Source organism: Schistocerca americana, chromosome 4 (assembly GCF_021461395.2).
Source record: "Schistocerca americana isolate TAMUIC-IGC-003095 chromosome 4, iqSchAmer2.1, whole genome shotgun sequence".
Lineage (NCBI taxonomy): Eukaryota > Metazoa > Arthropoda > Insecta > Orthoptera > Acrididae > Schistocerca > Schistocerca americana.
This window is the reverse complement of record NC_060122.1, coordinates 483,905,651-483,923,621: the sequence shown is the minus strand read 5'-3', so window position 1 is coordinate 483,923,621 and position 17,971 is coordinate 483,905,651.

Here is a 17,971-nt window from a genome sequence, read left to right as displayed (position 1 = left end):
TCTAAGTTCGGTACTATTTAGGATGACAATCAAACCTGTGGAGGATGGTTAGTTTTTGTGACAAGATGAGCAAAAGATTACTCAAGTTTGCTCGAGTTCACAGTGGACGCAAGCTGGTGAACCAAGAAGTTTACGCCTCTACCAGTGGCATTTACCTTTTAGCTGTGATGTGCTGTGGACTGCATGGATGCTCTCGCCATCTGAAAATCTTATAAAAACTAATTAGAATCTTTAGTGATTTTATCAGCTGAAACTGTCCTATGTTTCTCGTTAGGCGAGAAAACATGCACTCATCCCTAGTCTGGAAAATATGGCGATATACACGTGCACAGATGGTGCAGCAAGTATACTTCAATTCCCTCTCAGTTCTCGCAAGAACAATTAAGTATGTGGCTGTTTCGTTTCACTGCTATCATAGCTCAACAACTCTTCAGCTAATTTCTGGCTGAATGTCAGCCAAAGTAAACGCAATGTTCACACAAAATTCCTCTTTTGGCGTCGTACAGATCGTGATGCATCCTGTTCTGCACTTGACGCTGGTTCAGACGAGAGTCCTCTAAGTTTTCGGTCTTGTCTTTTTCGTAGCAAACTGTCCCCCACCTGTGTCCTTTCGTGCTTCACGTCACAGCTTTTTTCAGATCAATGGGAGTGTTCCTTTCATCTTGTGGAAACTACCCCTGCCAATCGCGAAGGGCCTACGTTTAAACTGCGTCGAAATATCGCCCCTTTCTACTCCTTCTGAGTTTATTTCAGCTAATCGGACATTTTGTGCCCACTCCTGACGCCTAAAAGTTACATGCATACATCATGAGCGCACCACGGGCATTTGTCGTGATCAACTGCGTCGCTGCTCTGTTTCAATCCATCTGGAAATTCCCCAACGCAGTTTTCTAAAGAATTTCTCCGTTATACACAGCGCTGCGCCGCTACCTGCTCCCCTCGATGTATCACCCTACTCGTTCGTTGTCCCTCTCGCCGCAGGTCACCAATCCTTTTTAGAAGCGTTCCGTTGTACTCGGGCTGTGACGGTGCAACTCGCGTCTGCCCCAAAAATAAAACGTTTCTTCCAGCAGGTACTTTCACCTTTTGCTCATTGACATCCAGGATTTGGGTTCGGTCTGTTAATACCATCAAATCGAGTGTCATCCCTTTGCATTGCATACTGTACATTTTGATAGGCAAATCTGCTCATTATTGCCGAAGTGTGTCAGGCGACATCTTCATCTGCTTGTTACAAGATATAAAATCTCATGTAAGGTGCGAAATTGACATTCATTCAAGCTGCCACCTCACAGACGGAAAATAATGTTATCGGAAGAACGAATTACAATCTTGTAAGCTGTTTGTGAGTCGCACTACAAAACGTTAGTGAAGTATCTAGTTATTATGAAAATTTTGAGAGAGGAAAATTTGATTTATTGTTTTTGAACAGTAATGTAGAAGCTCTTTGCTGCTAAGTGAAAATTTAATGAATGTCATAGATGACAGACAGATATGATGTTTATCACAGTCGTCGTCCCTGTTCAACATATCCGACCACCTTCTCTTTTTCACGCTCTAGAATGCTGAACATGAAAACCCAAAAATCGAATTTAATATTATCAAACAATTAAGTATTTCGGTAGACACCAGAGAACATAAAACTTGGACAGGGATTCTTTGTTGTCTGAATTGCTTTGGTGCGTTCCACAGACTTAGAAGAGAGAAAGTATAGCGTGTCCCAGGGGGAATGCTCATTATTCAGGGATATAGCAGAAATGATCATTTGAAGCAATAAACTTCACATGGAAATACCTCCTAGTCTTAATGGTTTTCGAGGCAGAACACATTTAATGTACATTGTTATTTATTTTCTATATTATTCAATATCCATCCAGGCTTACACATGTGTGGATCTGCATAGTTAGGAAACATTACATCTACATCTACATCTCGTCGATCACCGTTAAGATATTTCTCTAGCGTTCCACATTCTAACAGCACGCGTCGGAAAGAAAACGCTTAAATCTTTCCGTGCGAGCTATGATTTCTCTTTTCTAATTGTTGTTGTGGTCTTCAGTCCTGAGACTGGTTTGATGCAGCTCTGCATGCTACTCTATCCTGTGCAAGCTTCTTCATCTCCCAGTACCTACTGCAACCTACATCCTTCTGAATCTGCGTAGTGTATTAATCTCTTGGTCTCCCTCTACGATTTTTATCCTCCACGCTGCCCTCCAATACTAAATTGGTGTCCCCTTGATGCCTCAGAACATGTCCTAACAAACGATCCCTTCTTCTAGTCAAGTCATGCCACAAACTCCTCCCCAATCCTATTCGATACCTCCTCATTAGTTACGTGATCTACCCATCTAATGTTTAGCATTCTTCTGAAGCACCACATTTCGAAAGTTTATATTCTCTTCTTGTCTAAACTGTTTATCGTCCATGTTTCACATCTATACATGACTATCTCATGAGGGTATAATTTTTTTATGTGGATGGGCCCCAACAAAACATTTTTACACTCTGAGGAGAAATTTGGTGACAGGAATTTCGTGAGAAGATCCTGCCGCAACGTGAAACGTCTTTGTTTTAATTATTGACACCTCAATTCACGTATCGTATCCTTGGCACACTCTCCCCTACTCCACGGTAATACAGAATGAGGAACCCTTCTTTGAACTGTTTTGATGACGTCCGTCATTTCAATCTGATGTGGTTCGCACACCATAAGGCAGTATTCCAGAAGAGTAGTGTTAGCAATCTCTTTAGTAGACATGATGCATTTTCTAAGCGTTCTGCCAATAAATCGCAGTCTCTGGTCTACTTTCCTCACAACATTATTTATGTGATCTCACCAATTTAAGTTATTCGCAGTTGCAATCTCTAAGTATTTAGTCAAATTTACAGCCTTCAAATTTGTGTGATTTAGTGATCTAACATGTAACCGAAATGTAGCGGATTCGTCTTATAACTCATGTGGATGACTTAATAATTTTCATCTTTTAGAATCAAGTGTCACTTTTTGTACCATACAGATATCTTGTCTCAATTATTTTGAAATTGTATTTGATCATCTGATGATTGAAATCGAAGTAATGTTTGCCATACAGATGCTCGTGGGACATTGGCAACTGCAGAAAGTCGTTATGTGCTGGCAGTAGCACTACGCTACACCGTTTCAACGGTGTGTTGCTGTTCCTGCGTAAGTTGTTGAGCTATGTATGACTTGAGTAGAATAGAAATGGGAACTTGCCAGAATACCTAATCATGCAGTGTGCTGAAAACTCTGGTAAACAGTCTACGATCAGGAATTTGACGTGTCGGAAACCGTAGATGGTAGTCTTCGGCAACAGCAGGAACAGTAATTAATTAGTGCATAAGCTATAAATTATGACTCCTTTGAATGAAAGATGGGGGTAGTAAAATTTCCGATGGTTTAGTGACAATGTGAAATTTTGCCCCCTTTAGTGTTTTAGGGTTAGAGCTACTTCTTCAGAATTCCTCAGTAGACTTTTCAGAATAGTTTTCGTCTAAGTATCTGCCAGTTTCTTCAGCAACTCCGTGACACCCTTCCATGGGTCAAACAAACTTCGGACCATTCGTGCTGCTCTTCTACGTATACCTCAGTTCCGCTGTTAGTCCTATATGGTATGGGTTCCACACACTTGAGCAATATTCTTGGATGGTTCACATACTTGAGCAATATTCTATAATCGGTTGACCGAGTGATTTGCAAGCAATCTCCTTTGTAGACGGATCGTGTATCCCTAGTATTCTACCAATAGACCGAAGTCTGCCACCTACTTTACCTACAACTGAGGCTATGTCCCTACAAAGTGTTACACCTAGGTATTTGTTTAATTTGACCTATTGCAACTGTGATCTGTTGATACTTTGGTCATGGGATACTACATTTCCTTGTGAAGCCTGCAATTTTACGTTCTTGAACATTTAAACCAAGTTTCCAATCTTTGCACCACTTTGAAATCTGATGAAGGTCTGACTGATAGTTTGTGTAGCTTTTTTGGGAAATTATTTGATTATAGATAACTGCGTCATCGGCGAAAAGTCTGAGGTCACTATGAATATTGTCTGCTTGGTCATTAATATATAACATGGACAGAAAAGGGTCCCATAACATTTCCCTGGGGCACACCTGAAGTCAAAAACTCTCCATCGAAGCTAACTTACTGCGTTCTCCATGCCAAAAATATCCTCATCCCAGGCACATATTTCGCTTGATATCTGATACGATAGTAATAAGCGCTGATGTGGTACTGAGGAAAATGCTTATCAGTCGAAAAATATTGCATCTGTCTGACTGCTGTAATCCATGGCTTTCCGTATGACACGTGAGAAAAGTACGAGTTCTGTTTCATGCGATCAGTGTTTTCGGAATCGACGTTGGTTGCCATTAGGGACGTTATTCTGCTCGAAATACATTGAGTTTACTTTCAGAATATATTCTAAGATTCTACAACAAGTGGGAGTCAGGGATATTCAATGGTAGTGTCGTGGATCGTTTTTGCTGTCCTTCACGTAGACAGATGTGACCTGTGCTTTCTTTCAGCTGCTGGACTTGGCTTTTTGTTCAAGAGATCTATAGAAGTTTATAGTTAAGAAAGGGGATAACACAGACGCACATGCGGTATAGAATCTGATAGGGATTCCATCGATGTCCAGAGTTTTCTTCAATTTGAACGATATCAACCGTTCCCCAACGCCACTGACGCTAATCTTGGCAGCAGTACAACAGTAAAATTTCGGTACTATCTCTGGATTTTTATTTGTAAAAGAACATTTGAAAACCGACTTCAGCGTTTCTGATTTTGCGTTGCTGCCTTCAATTTCAGTCCCTGCCTCGTCCTTGAGTTTCTGGACATTAACTGTGGTGCCACTAACAGCCTTTACATACGACAAAAAATGCTTTTAGTATTCTAAGAGACCTGGATGGAAAAGGACGTACTTAAGATTGACGGCAAAGCGCGAGGTGTGGAATGTGACTTAGCTGCTTGTGGTAGTCAGAGCTGGCGATTGTCATGTTGGTCTGTGTTTTCATTAAACCATTTAGTATATCCTATATCACCTATATGACCTTCAGTACAATGTATTTCTAGTTTAAAGCGTATTTTCTCCATAGACACGGCTGTCTAAGTCCTCGTTATCTGCGATTTTGATTGTAATTCACAGGGGGATGCCACAGTTCTACGTGGGAAGAAATTTACGTTCTTTCCCTTTGAGAGGATCTACCATTGGATGTTAATTAGGCTACAGAGTAAGACGTTTTTCACGGCGATACCAGTGTTATGGCCAGTCCGAGCCAGACAATATAGAAAGAAAAGAGAGTACATGATTTTTGTGAAGGATGCTTCTGCACAAATGAACTGATAATACCTTTATAAAATACACTAGTTTTTACTAATGTAAGCTGCAACCCAGATATGATCCAATGGGGACAAAGTACGAAATTCATGGATGAGCATATTCATAAGAATGTAAACAGGGAATACCTGTGGTATACTAGTTAGAACATTTATTTAGATTTTATCATTAAAATAATGCCCAACTTTACAGATGAAAAGTGCGGAAGTAGACATGTTTTTCATAATTTCTTTCGTTGATGACCTTATGAAAAAATATATTTTGTCAAAAGAGAGCTCAGTCACGTATATTTTGTAGGAATATTAATTACTGCTCTACTATACAATTATTAAGTGATGAATTTTGTTGCTAACAATCGAATCACCTTTGAGAGTGAGAAAGATGTTTCCAAACGAAAAAGTAAAAGTGACAATGCTCTGCCATACGTCTGCTAAAGCTGCCTTTGGCAAAGAGTGGAGTGATGAGGACTGCTATAATATAAAATTATCTGATAGTCTACCGACGATAATCAGGTTCTGACTGTCAGCAGTAGTGTTTCGAAATTTGAGATAATGGTGATCAAGAGATGCATTCAGCATTCCATGAAAATGTGCGTGCTTTGTGAGGTAACGCGTATGTCCTTTCAAAAATATACACTTCCACAGAAAGGAGTTCCCTTCCATTGGTATTGTTATTGCACCTCCTTGCCATCAAGAGGAAGATATTTTAGTCGTAAAGTGTATTGCTATTTGGTTATTATACATTTCCGTGAGCTCGAATATTATTCTGTAAAGTATATCCAAAGGCTTTGTCCAGTTTCTTATGTAGTTTCTTCTGTTTCATTTTCAAGTAAGTTTATGATCATATCGTAAATATGTAAATGTATATATTCTGGCGTCTCGATCAAAGAACCCAAGTATCCCCTTATACAGGCTGTCCATAAAGTCTGGGTACATAGGGAATTCTAATAAATAGTAATGAAGCACGTTTTAGTCACTTTAATCTTAATAAATAATATTTTCAACATGATCCCCATACTTTTCAGTGCATAATTTGATGCGCTTTGTAAGGATACGGCGAACTCGATGGAACAGATCTGAATTGACGTCGATTGTAGCACACTGACTGGCAATGCGTTCTGTCTGGTGGTTTAAATTTGTAATCTTCGTCGAGTAAACTTTTTTTCCAGCATACACTATAAAAAGAGATCAAGGGGAGAAAGATCTGGCGAACGAGAGGACCACTTCGTATGACCTCTTCTCCCCGTCCAGTGAGGAAAATTGTCATTCAAACAAACTCTAACAGCTGCAGCAAAATGGGCAAGGGTCTCATCCTGCTGAAACCAGTCTGGAAGTCTCCCACCAAAACGCTCAGTCTGAGATGTCAATTTCTGTCTCAGCATGTTCCGATAAGTCTCACCCGTTACATTTTGATCAAAGAAGAAAGATCCTTTCCACAAACCACATCACACCATCACATTTGTTAACCCTGCTGTTTAGATGGAATCAGCCAGTGTGGATTGACTTGAAATGACTTGAGACCAGTATCGAAGATTTTGTCTGTTCATTTCAACATCGACATAAAACGCAGCTTCATCACAAACAAACGCACAGTCTTAGTAAAACTGATATTTTCCTTCAATTTACCCGCAAACCTTTCATACGCCTGCAAGCGTCTATAGAGGTCATCTTCGTTTTAGTAATGCAATATCTGTAACTTGTACGGATGAAACCTCTTCTCTGCCAGGATTTTGTGAATGGCTGACCTCGGAACACCCAACTCCGTAAATGTCCGACGAAGCGATTTCTTTGGGGTACCATAAACTAAAAAATGGCTCTGAGCACTATGGGACTTCACATCTATGGTCATCAGTCCCCTAGAACTTAGAGCTACTTAAACCTAACTAACCTAAGGACATCACACAACACCCAGTCATCACGAGGCAGAGAAAATCCCTGACCCCGTTGGGAATCGAACCCGGTAACCCGGGCGTGGGAAGCGAGAACGCTACCGCACGACCACGAGCTGCGGGCAGCATAAACTTTGTGTCAAGACAGCCACTTTCGTTTTGTCCGTAGTCTTTATTCTTTCGAAACGGGTTTGTCCAACACATTGCCTATTTTTTTAACCTTGATGATTAATTTCCTGACGGCAGTAAAACAAATAGGTTGAAGATGAGGGTATCGAAAGTTAAATTCTTCCGTAGTTTTGCGATTCGACCATCCTTCTCGTGCACATAAGAGTACCAACTCCACTCGTTCTTCTGTAGACAGAGCCATCATACAATTTGGAAAAAACAAAATTTACTACAATAATGAGAATTTATTTATTATTTATTTGTTTATTAATAATTATCAATATTTATAGAAGGTAGAATAATTATTAGAATTTATTAGGATTCCTTATGTACCTAGGCTTTATGGACGCACTGTATTTTTTAATTCAGTGTGAAACTGAATAGTGGCAACGGTACTGAGCCGTGAACAATAACGCTTTGGCGTGCATCCTGAACGTTCGATAGTGTCCCTTCTTTCGACGTAAAGCGTGATTTTAAAATGTTGCCTAGGAAATACATGGCTGTGTGAGCGTCAAACCTCTGGAGAATAATGAGGTGATAAATCGAGGGTGCATTTTTATGAAAATGAAGAAGTTGCAAAAGTAAGCTTCACATGATCTAGGAGAAGCGTTTCCAACTTGTGCCATCGTGAAGGAGATAACTATACAGTATAAAAGGATTGGTCGTTTTATGGAATAACGTTATAATGGCGCGTGGTCATATATTAAGACTGACTTCGGAACTGTCGCCTACATTGTTTAAAGCAAATAAAAACGTACAAGATTCACCTGGAAAGATAAATTTGATTCAGAATATTGAAGCACCTGTACCATTTAGTCTACGAATTTATGCAGCCACCATAAAGAAATATGATTATGTTTTGAAGGTGAAAACATAAATGAGAAAGAAAAAAGTAAAATAGTGAATAATGTTTGAACGCTGACTGAGATGGAAATGCTTATGCATCTTGTGAATTTATGAGCGTTCCTTAGATAGGTAAAAAGGGTTAGAATTTATCTTCCAGTTTTTGCCGAAGTCTTAGAAACTACAGGCTTGTTCTGGACGAAGATGAGCAGGAAACGGTCCAGTGACATTTTGAGAGAGCCAGAAGGGTGTATGTCGGAAGTGATTTAGTGCAGATACAAAAACCTAGATAATGGTAACGAGACGCTGATTTCAATCCTTTTCACAAATTATACGAGTGCAGATTCTTAATTACGTTTCCAACTCATTACAAAATATCATCGGAGAAAGACAAGGAAAAACTGGAACTGCACGTTGGTCCACGAATTGTAGTTTTAAACAAATGGTTCAAATGGCTCTGAGCACTATGGGACTCAACATCTTAGGACATAAGTCCCCTAGAACTTAGAACTACTTAAACCTAACTAACCTAAGGACATCACACACACCCATGCCCGAGGCAGGATTCGAACCTGCGACCGTAGCAGTCCCGCGGTTCCGGACTGCAGCGCCAGAACCGCTAGACCACCGCGGCCGGAGTTTTAAACAGCTCGCCGGAATTTGAGCTTTTATTGCCTTCTCATCAAATCTGATTTTTATTTTATTCTGTTTCCCTAACATTAACTACCCTGTTTCTAGAACAGTGATAGCTTTCTGCGCTGAAAGAAAATCTACACCGATTGTTATATCAGCTGTTAGTTTCGGTATTATGAATAGATCTGCAGTCATCTGGTGTCCTTGGCATTCAAAATCTAGGCGTGTTTATTGCGATATTTCCACATCCTTTCCAACTAACGCACTTCGTACCTTTGTTTTTTGTACTGTGAGCATAGGTGGATTAACTGAATCCTTACATTTAGCGAACAGCCTATCTGAAATAACTGAGCGTGCGCTTCCACTATTACAGCAGTACCCATAATTTCTCCAATTTGTACTTTTACCACCGGATAGATTTCCTGTTAGGGTAACGTTTCCTTTTCTTTAAGTCATATATCCCTCATGTCCTCATATTCTATAATATTTATGTCATTACTTCCGAGAAGGTTTACGGGCGTATTTTCACTAGTGCCCGTCGTCTGGCCTAGTCATTTTTTACTTTCTGTGTCATTTTGGCATACTTCTCCAGGATTAGGTGGTCTAATTTCAGCAGATTGTTCCCGATTCCTGTTGTTATTCATTCCACTCCATCCTGGGTCAGACCGTTGACGAGTTTGTCTACTGTCGACCCATGATGCGCCATTATTTTGTGGCTCCCATCTGCGTTCATTTTGTTGCCTATATTCTCTGCCATAGTTCTTCCACTGTATATTGCTCCCACTACGATATCTATGGTCTATGTTTTGGTGAGGCGGCCGATTTACACTGTTTCGTCAATTATTCCCTCCGTTGTTATCCCTTCTTTCACTTTCCACGTCTCTCTGCCTACGTTTTTCTCGCGCCTGCTGCTCGTTGAAAGCGAACTCCAACTCTCTTAGGATATCCTTGAATCCTTCTACTTCCACATCGGCCGACGAGCGTATGCTCGCAGGAAACTGCCAACTTCATGTAACACAATCTTATGATCTCAGCCGGTGTGCATGTGTCGTCCAAATACTGATTTTTCTTGGTCAAGTTTTCGGAATTTTTCACCGAACTACGGAACCCTGCACTCTCCAAGTCTCTGCTCATCATTATTTCCTGTTTGATCCCGTCCTGTGTCCCCTTGGACCAGTGTTTGTTTAAAAATGCGTCTCAAAACTCTTCGTATGACTTGCACGTTTTTGCAATGTTCCGCATGCATTCGGCTGATGTTACCTCGATATGTGAACATACAAAGTCAAGTTTGCACATCAGAGGCCAGTGAGGAGGTAATGATAAATTGTTCAATTAAAGTTTTTGGGTGTAAAATATTACCCTCGTCATTGTAATGGTGGAATTTTCGTACAGAGATAAAATGCTTAAAATCGGAAATTTCATTAGCATTTCTTCCTGCGCGGCCTACCACATTCCCATTTAGCGCTAACGTTTCCGGTCTACGGTACCGTTACTTTGTGCATCCTCTCTTCTACTCCCTGTTACGTTTTCATCACCGGAAAAATGTCCCATGGTGCGCATTATCGCGTAACAATTATGTATTTGAAATATCTCATTGCCGATCTCCGTATTCGCAAGTTGTGACCCAGTCGTGCCCTGTGTAGACGCGGGGGCCGTATCTCTAGCGATATTTCTTCGCTCTGCATATACGCTTGCAGTCTGCAGTTAACTAGCAACTCATACATTCGAGCACATTCTAATATCGTCTGGCCTTGGACATGATCGTGCTGAGTTTGAATTGGCTATTTCGGTTTCTGTTATTTCCAAATCGCCTACTATTTCTTTTCTGAGATGTGATTTTTGACTAGGTTGCGATCTGACATCCTGAGATAACTGCTTAATTTCGCTTTCTGCGTTTTGTTTAAATTGTGAGAGCTCTGCGGCCATTGCCTTACTTGGCGCAATTTCTGTCTTTTGGAGCTGCGTTGCTTCTACTTATTTCAAGCGCCTCTGCAACTTCGTTAATGCACCTCTACCTATCTTTGTCGTACTTTCTATCTTCTCTAATGTTTCAAGAGCAATCCGCTTTGCGCCTCTTTCGTGGTTCTTCTGACCTCCGCAATCTCTCTTTTTAGTTTTGTTCGCAGCGTCACTACCTAATTTATCACTTCCCTCGTTTCATGTATTATCGACTGAATCTCGACACTAACGTTTTGAAGTATACTTCCCATTTCAGAGCGTACTTCATCATTCCCTCTTTTATTTGGCTTCCCAATTCAGAACTGAGCTTTTGAATTTTATTTCCAATTTCTGATCTGACCTTCTGAATTTTACTTCCCATTGCTTTTAGGTAACCAAGGATGTCCAACACTACTGTGATATCTAAATCTTCTCTCCTATTGTGACTTTCTCTTCCTCTAGTCTTAGGTGATCTTCTCCCCTTTTCCGTTTCCATTTCTTGGTATTCAAGAAAGTCATCACCGCGCTGCCTCGTGACGATGTTACTGGCGGCGATCTACCATGATTCTTAGTTGTTCCGCGTTCACTTGGACTCCCTACGCTATAGTCCCGTATCTTTACGATTGCCTCAGTGTGTCTCTGTTCCTCATCTTCGCTACGAGATGGCCCACCACGGGCTTGACTGTGTCTATCATCCTTAAAAAGTACCCTTGGATCGGTATTCTCCTCATCTGTGCCTTGTGCTGCTAACATAGCTAACTCTTCCTCATCCCATAGGCTTTCTTGACTACCCTGTGTATCTGCCATTTCTGTATTGTTACAACTAGTGATCTGTTGTGCTATTAATCGTACTTTCGCCCTAGTTATCATGGACTGATCCCTGACAACAGTTCTCTCTTAAAAGTAAACACAATTTAAACGACCCACATTTATTATGTAACGGACATGTAACATAAAATATCTACAACTAACATGCTAAAGTAATGGCAACGTCGTGAACGAGCAGTGTCGTTACAATACAAACAAAATACAACGACAAATGACATAACATAAATATCAATAAATTGCAGCCAGTGGGCTGAAGCGTAACGCCTCTGAAAATAAATACAATGAAATACACCAATATTATTTTTAATGTTATCGCGTGACTTCACTACTGCAAACTATACAACGAAGCTGGTGATCGCTATCAATGACACCTAAACATTATTAATGGGAAAAAATTTTTTTGAAAATTTCTGAGGTTTCAAACCACTTTATGACTACTATCAGAAGACTCTACGTAGGGTCCTGGTAAGGGAAGCCATATCCAAGTTGCTGCTACAGGCGGGTGTAAGATGAATGTGCGCGACGGAATATATTGAACGCAAAAATCAAGATTTGGCCGTGTCTGACTCCCAGGATCTCTTAATGTTGATATTGTTTTCTCCTTCTTGCGCTTTAACATATAAATTACAACCTGAACATAAATGAATTGTTAAGGGAACTAGTAACTACTAAATGATAAATGTTGTTTCTGCTCACACATTCATTGTAGATTAAAAACCCATTTATATTACAAATGTTTATATTTCCTAACTAATATTACTGATCGATTGCCGAAATGAGCCACTTTTAATGGCAACCCTAAATGACGCGAGATGAATGACATCACCTACATACTAAACACTAGATGACACTGTTTTCAAAGATGGTCTACAGTTGTGTGCAACCTCAGTGGAATTAAAACTTACGTGATCACTGCTGTTTAGCCTTATAGCCCTAATAAGCCGAAGCAATTAGCAATATCACCATATGTACTGCGTCCGTTGCGTCGGAGTGATGGTTCTCATACATGTCTGTGACGATGGAAGAACTCAAGCCACAAAATAAATTCTTTCAAACACTAGAACGGCAGACCGCGGTCCTCTGACTATTATAATCTACTACTGTCTTCTTTTCTCTGTGTTCTAAAGACAAGGAACGTGAACTCCCAGCCATAAGGACGGAATTCAAATAATGTCTCTATGTGAGTATAGAGAAGAAATGCTCTCAATCATTGAACGCTGCGTACTCAACGAAGGCTCCCTGCCCGGAGGTAAAGTCCAGAATCGTGTAATTCGCAAGAGTACAGTGCCTAACTGCTCTAACTACAAAATCTCCTGAGAGCAAAGAGAGCAAGTCCGTCTGTACCAACAAAAGCTGATACTGAGCGACCGTCAAACACGGGTGCTCAAAACGGAAGACCTCTTTCTCTCCACTGCTGGTTTCCCAGCAAAGCTCAGCTCCCCCTCCTTCGTAACTGCACAAGGCGAATCATATTCTCGAAACCACGGAATATTCTCCCTTTCTACAGATATTTCCGAACACCGACCAACCATATTTTAATCTTTTGACGTCCAAGGCGGAACGTTTGCGAGGAAGTACCTATCCCCATTAATTAGGAATACATACAATGGTACGCTTCTCAGAGTAAAAATCCTCGGAAATAACCCAGCCTGCGTGATTTCCGAGGTAATGCTTCCTCGTTTCTCTCTGCTGCGTCCAAGATTTTCAGAGTTTCCAAAGTATGATCCAGTTATACTTCTGGCCCCGCTACAAACCGGCCGGCCGCCGCTGTACTGTGCTTCAGCGCTTAGGTGCTCCAACCGTCTGTCTTGGCTACTTCCTGTGTTAAAGCAAGACTTTTCCACCCAGGGCTTCAGTTACACTTGCTGCTTCATTTCCACTGGCGTTCCAACCTCTGCTAGTATAGGCAATCATTCATTACGCCGTTTTGATAATAAGGACACTCTGTCACCTTTCATGCAATAAGCGTTAACAACTGTTTAGAAGGCGTATATGACAATGTAAGTCTTCTTTAAATATTCATATATGTGATGTACAACCTATCAAATGATTACTAATTCCGGTTGTAAATCATGACAAAGTATGTAGATGAGTGTTTGTAAGGTGCGAAATTATTAGCCACCTTACAAGTGCCACACCGGTTTCCATTGTTGGCGTGTCTCTCTCTGCTACCACGAGGGAAGCGGCAACTATGTTTGTCGTGCTGACAGTTCATAGTCCTCTAGATGTTGTCGCATCTGGTACAAATAAGAATATTTCCTGACTTAAGATACGTGCCGTGACTACGCGAACCCACGTGGTCGAGCATTCAAGAAGCCTGTCATCTCGTGCTTTAGATTCTATCGCTCAACCAGGGACAAAATGAGTCATCTGCAGACGACAGATACAGCTGCAATATTGTCGTTGCTGACGAAAGAGAATTACGACACGATGTTCCGATTTATCAGTATGATGTGGGGTTTGCTTTCGTATCCTCTAGCGATTTGCCGCGGTAGAGTAAAATGGCACAGTGATTTCAAAGAGTTCCAGGCCTTGATTCATGCACCCAAACGTATATATACCTGAATTTACTTTTTCGAAGTTATGACTGAAACTTTATGCTATCCCTCATAGACTCTTGCATGTAGTTTTCTTAATAAGTGAAATTCATTTCTCCAGAATCCTACCAACAAATTTTACTCTTCAATTTCAGTATTATTCACTTGAAGAACGTGACAAGATCCAGAAATTTATTATTAATATTACACATTTTTGCCTCCAGGACATTGATTAACTTGAATATTATCTGATTATTAATTTTTTCTTGTTTCCTTCTTTTTTTCTCTTCCCAAAACCTCTTCACTCTTTGGCTGTGTTTCTGTTACCTTTCTCTGTCCATATTTTGCCTTTTTTCATTCTTTCTTTTACTTCAGATTTCGTGCTCATAATTTTCTTTCTGAATTTCTCTCTTTCACTTATCATTACAATACTGAGCTCTGCATGTTTTAGGTCTTCTTCTATTTCTCGAAACCAATTGATTCTTTTGATTGAACTATTTACTGTACCAAAAACTCTCTTTGTGAGTCTGTTGCCGTTAATGCCATGCATGTGTCCATAGAATGTTAGTCGGCGTTCTCTGATCATGTATGTTGGCCTGTCTGAGCGTTCATATAATTCTTTAAAATTTAATACTCTTAATAATATTAAACAAGAAACACTTCCTAATAATATACAAAATTATCATTATTTGGCCACGCACCGGCTTTCGGCTCTTTAGACCGTTTTCGGGTGACAATTGAATGTCGCAAACACAGATGAAATGATGTGTGACTTACACTGATATTTGTAAAGAAGATACAAAATTGACGTGGTGTCTTTACAGATGAAAACATTAAGTTTTTGTCGCATAGAAATTATTAAATTAACTAAAAAAAGTGAAAACTAATTGTAACGTAAACTCAATTTAACAGTTGGGTATAAGTAAATATAATGTGATCGTTTAACAAAACGCTGGCATTCTGTGTCATATGTTTGTTGATTTCTAGTAGGGTCATTTTTCTGCTTTTGTTAACAGAATGCAAAATTTCACCATCTTTCTCATGCGGGGAAGTGACGACATAGTCAATCAAATGCTTCCTCCATCTGTAAATTTTCCACAACAATGAAATATGCGGGATTTGATTAACACAAATAAATAATGCGGTATTTATTCTAAGAAGTCACCTATTTTGACAGAGATAATATACATAGAATGCGTACTTTTTGTATGGCGTCTAGAAAACAAAAGACGACTACGTCCTCTCCATCACACAAAATAATAAAGCGGAACATACAGCTGCCTTAATGTAACATCCTACCCGAAAAATATCATCATGAAACAACGATCTAGTGCGGAACAATTCACTTCACTAATTGTAAGTTGAAAAAGTATTTGTAATACTCTGCATTTCTTTACAATCAACGATACCGTTATGTCATCAACGGCATCATCATCAAATAATCAAAATGCTTAACGTATACTCGGAACGTTATCGGTTTTGTTCCACTTCCTTCAGGATACGCCCATTGCACGGGTTGTCACCGTTGAACATTCGCTGTGGAGTGTAATCTATCAGATTTTGTCATCCAAAAATTCTTTGAGCTAGCCACAACAGTTAGGTTGTATCCCAAAAGGAATGTGGTTGTGTTCAAATTCAACTGTTTCTAAACACACGTATATATATATATATATATATATATATATATATATATATATATATGTGGAAAAAATGACGCACCACTAAGGAATTAGCAGAATGAGGCGGGGTGATGTACATGTACAGATGAACAAATGACAAGAATTTCAGACAAAAATAGATGATTTATTCTGGAGAAACAGGCTCACAAATTGAGCAAATCAATAACACTTTGGCCCACCTACGGCCTACATGCGAGCAGTTATCCGGATTGGCATTGATTGATAAAGTTGTTGGATGTCTTCCGAGAGATTAAGCGTGAGAATCCCGCCCTGGTTGGAGGGCCCTGCCCATAATTCTCCAAACGTTCTTAATGGGGGAGGTATCCAGCGACCTTGATGGCCAAGGTAGGGTCTAACAAGCACAAGACAAGCAGTAGAAACACTCGCCATGCGCAGGCAGGCATTATCTTCTTGAAGTGTTAGCCCAGGATTGTTGTGTACGACTTCGTACACAACGGTAAGGAGATGAAGCGTACAGAGTGGTGTGGCAACTGTCGTAATAGGAGAGTTGGAAAGGAGCAGAAGATTCACTTAACTTGTACTTTTGCAAGTATACGGAGACTCCTTACAAATGATACAACAAGAAACAGAGTCCAGCTATCACAGTGTTAATAATGATGAGGCTCTCTGTACTAAAGCACCATCGATGGTGTTGGAGCCGCGGCTAGGCGGCGTCTGCGTAGCGTCACGTAGCGAAGAGGCTTCAAGTGTGAGTGGACCGACTGGCTGCCACCGATCGTCCTAGATGGCGGCAGCAGAGGGCGCTAAAAGTCAAAATCCGCTGGAGGCGTGGCTAAATGGGCGTGCTCCATTGGGTCGCCAAATCCTGCACGACCGCTGTCGCTATCAGACAGCAACTTGCAGTTCTGTTGCCAACTGTATTACTCCCGTGGGGTGGTATCAATACTTGACACCACAAATATGGCATGCCATACTGGGCAACAAAACGGGGAGTGGAATATCGTTGTCTTTCCGCTGTGCTGTAAGGGTTTCGCGGATCACAACCAAAGGAGGCCTGACACGAAAAGAGATGACAGCCCAGACTCCTCGTAGTCGGACCATATGGCGGACGAGAGTTAGGTTGGTATCCTACCACTGTCCGAGGTGTCTCCAGACACGTCTTCGCTGATCATCGGGGCTCAGTTGGAAGTAGAACTCATCTCTGAAGACAATTCTACTCCAGTCAACGTGACTCTAGGTCAATGACGTGTCTGGAGACGCCCCGGGCAGTGGTGGGATACCACCCTGTTCGCCCGCCATATGGTCCGACTACCAGGATTAACGGTCAGGGGTGCCATTTTTTTCATACAAGGTTCTCCTTGGTTGTCATCAGCGCCACCTTTAGAGCACAGTGGTACATCGACGATATCCTACGCTGCATTTTGTTGCTCTCCACGAGCCATCCGAGGCTTACGTTTCGGCGAGAGTTCTACTGCTTGTCTTCGAGTCTGCCAAGCACTACCTTGGTCAACAAGGTCGCCGGACTTCTCCCCAACTGAGATCTTATGGAGCATTATAGGCAGGGGCCTCCAACCAGCTCGAGATTTTGTCGATCTAAAGCGCCAACTGGACAGAATTTCGTACGTCACCCATCAGAAGGACATCCAACAATATAAATCAGTGCCAAGTACAATGTCGAATAATTGCTTTAAGAAGGGGCAGAGATGGACAAACACGTTGTTGATTTGTTCAGTTTGTGAAGCTCTTTTTCTTGAATGAATTCTCCAATTATCCTGGAATTTTAATCATTTGTTTGTCTACATTAGATCACATCTATTGATTTCCGTCCCATTCCGACAATTCCTTCGTGGTGCTATTTTTTTGTCTGTCGCACTACCTGCGAATACTATACTGGGGAACTGTATACGCCAGTTAATATATAATAATTAGAGTGACTGTTCCAATGGGGAAAATCCGAGTTATTGATAACAATCAAATGAATAATGAAACCAATTTTTACATGGGAGTTACATAAAATCAGGGCATGAACACAGTTTATGTGACTTGTAAGTAAATCTACGGTCGCAGGTTCGAATCCTGCCTCGGGCATGGATGTGTGTGATGTCCGTAGGTTAGTTAGGTTTAAGTAGTTC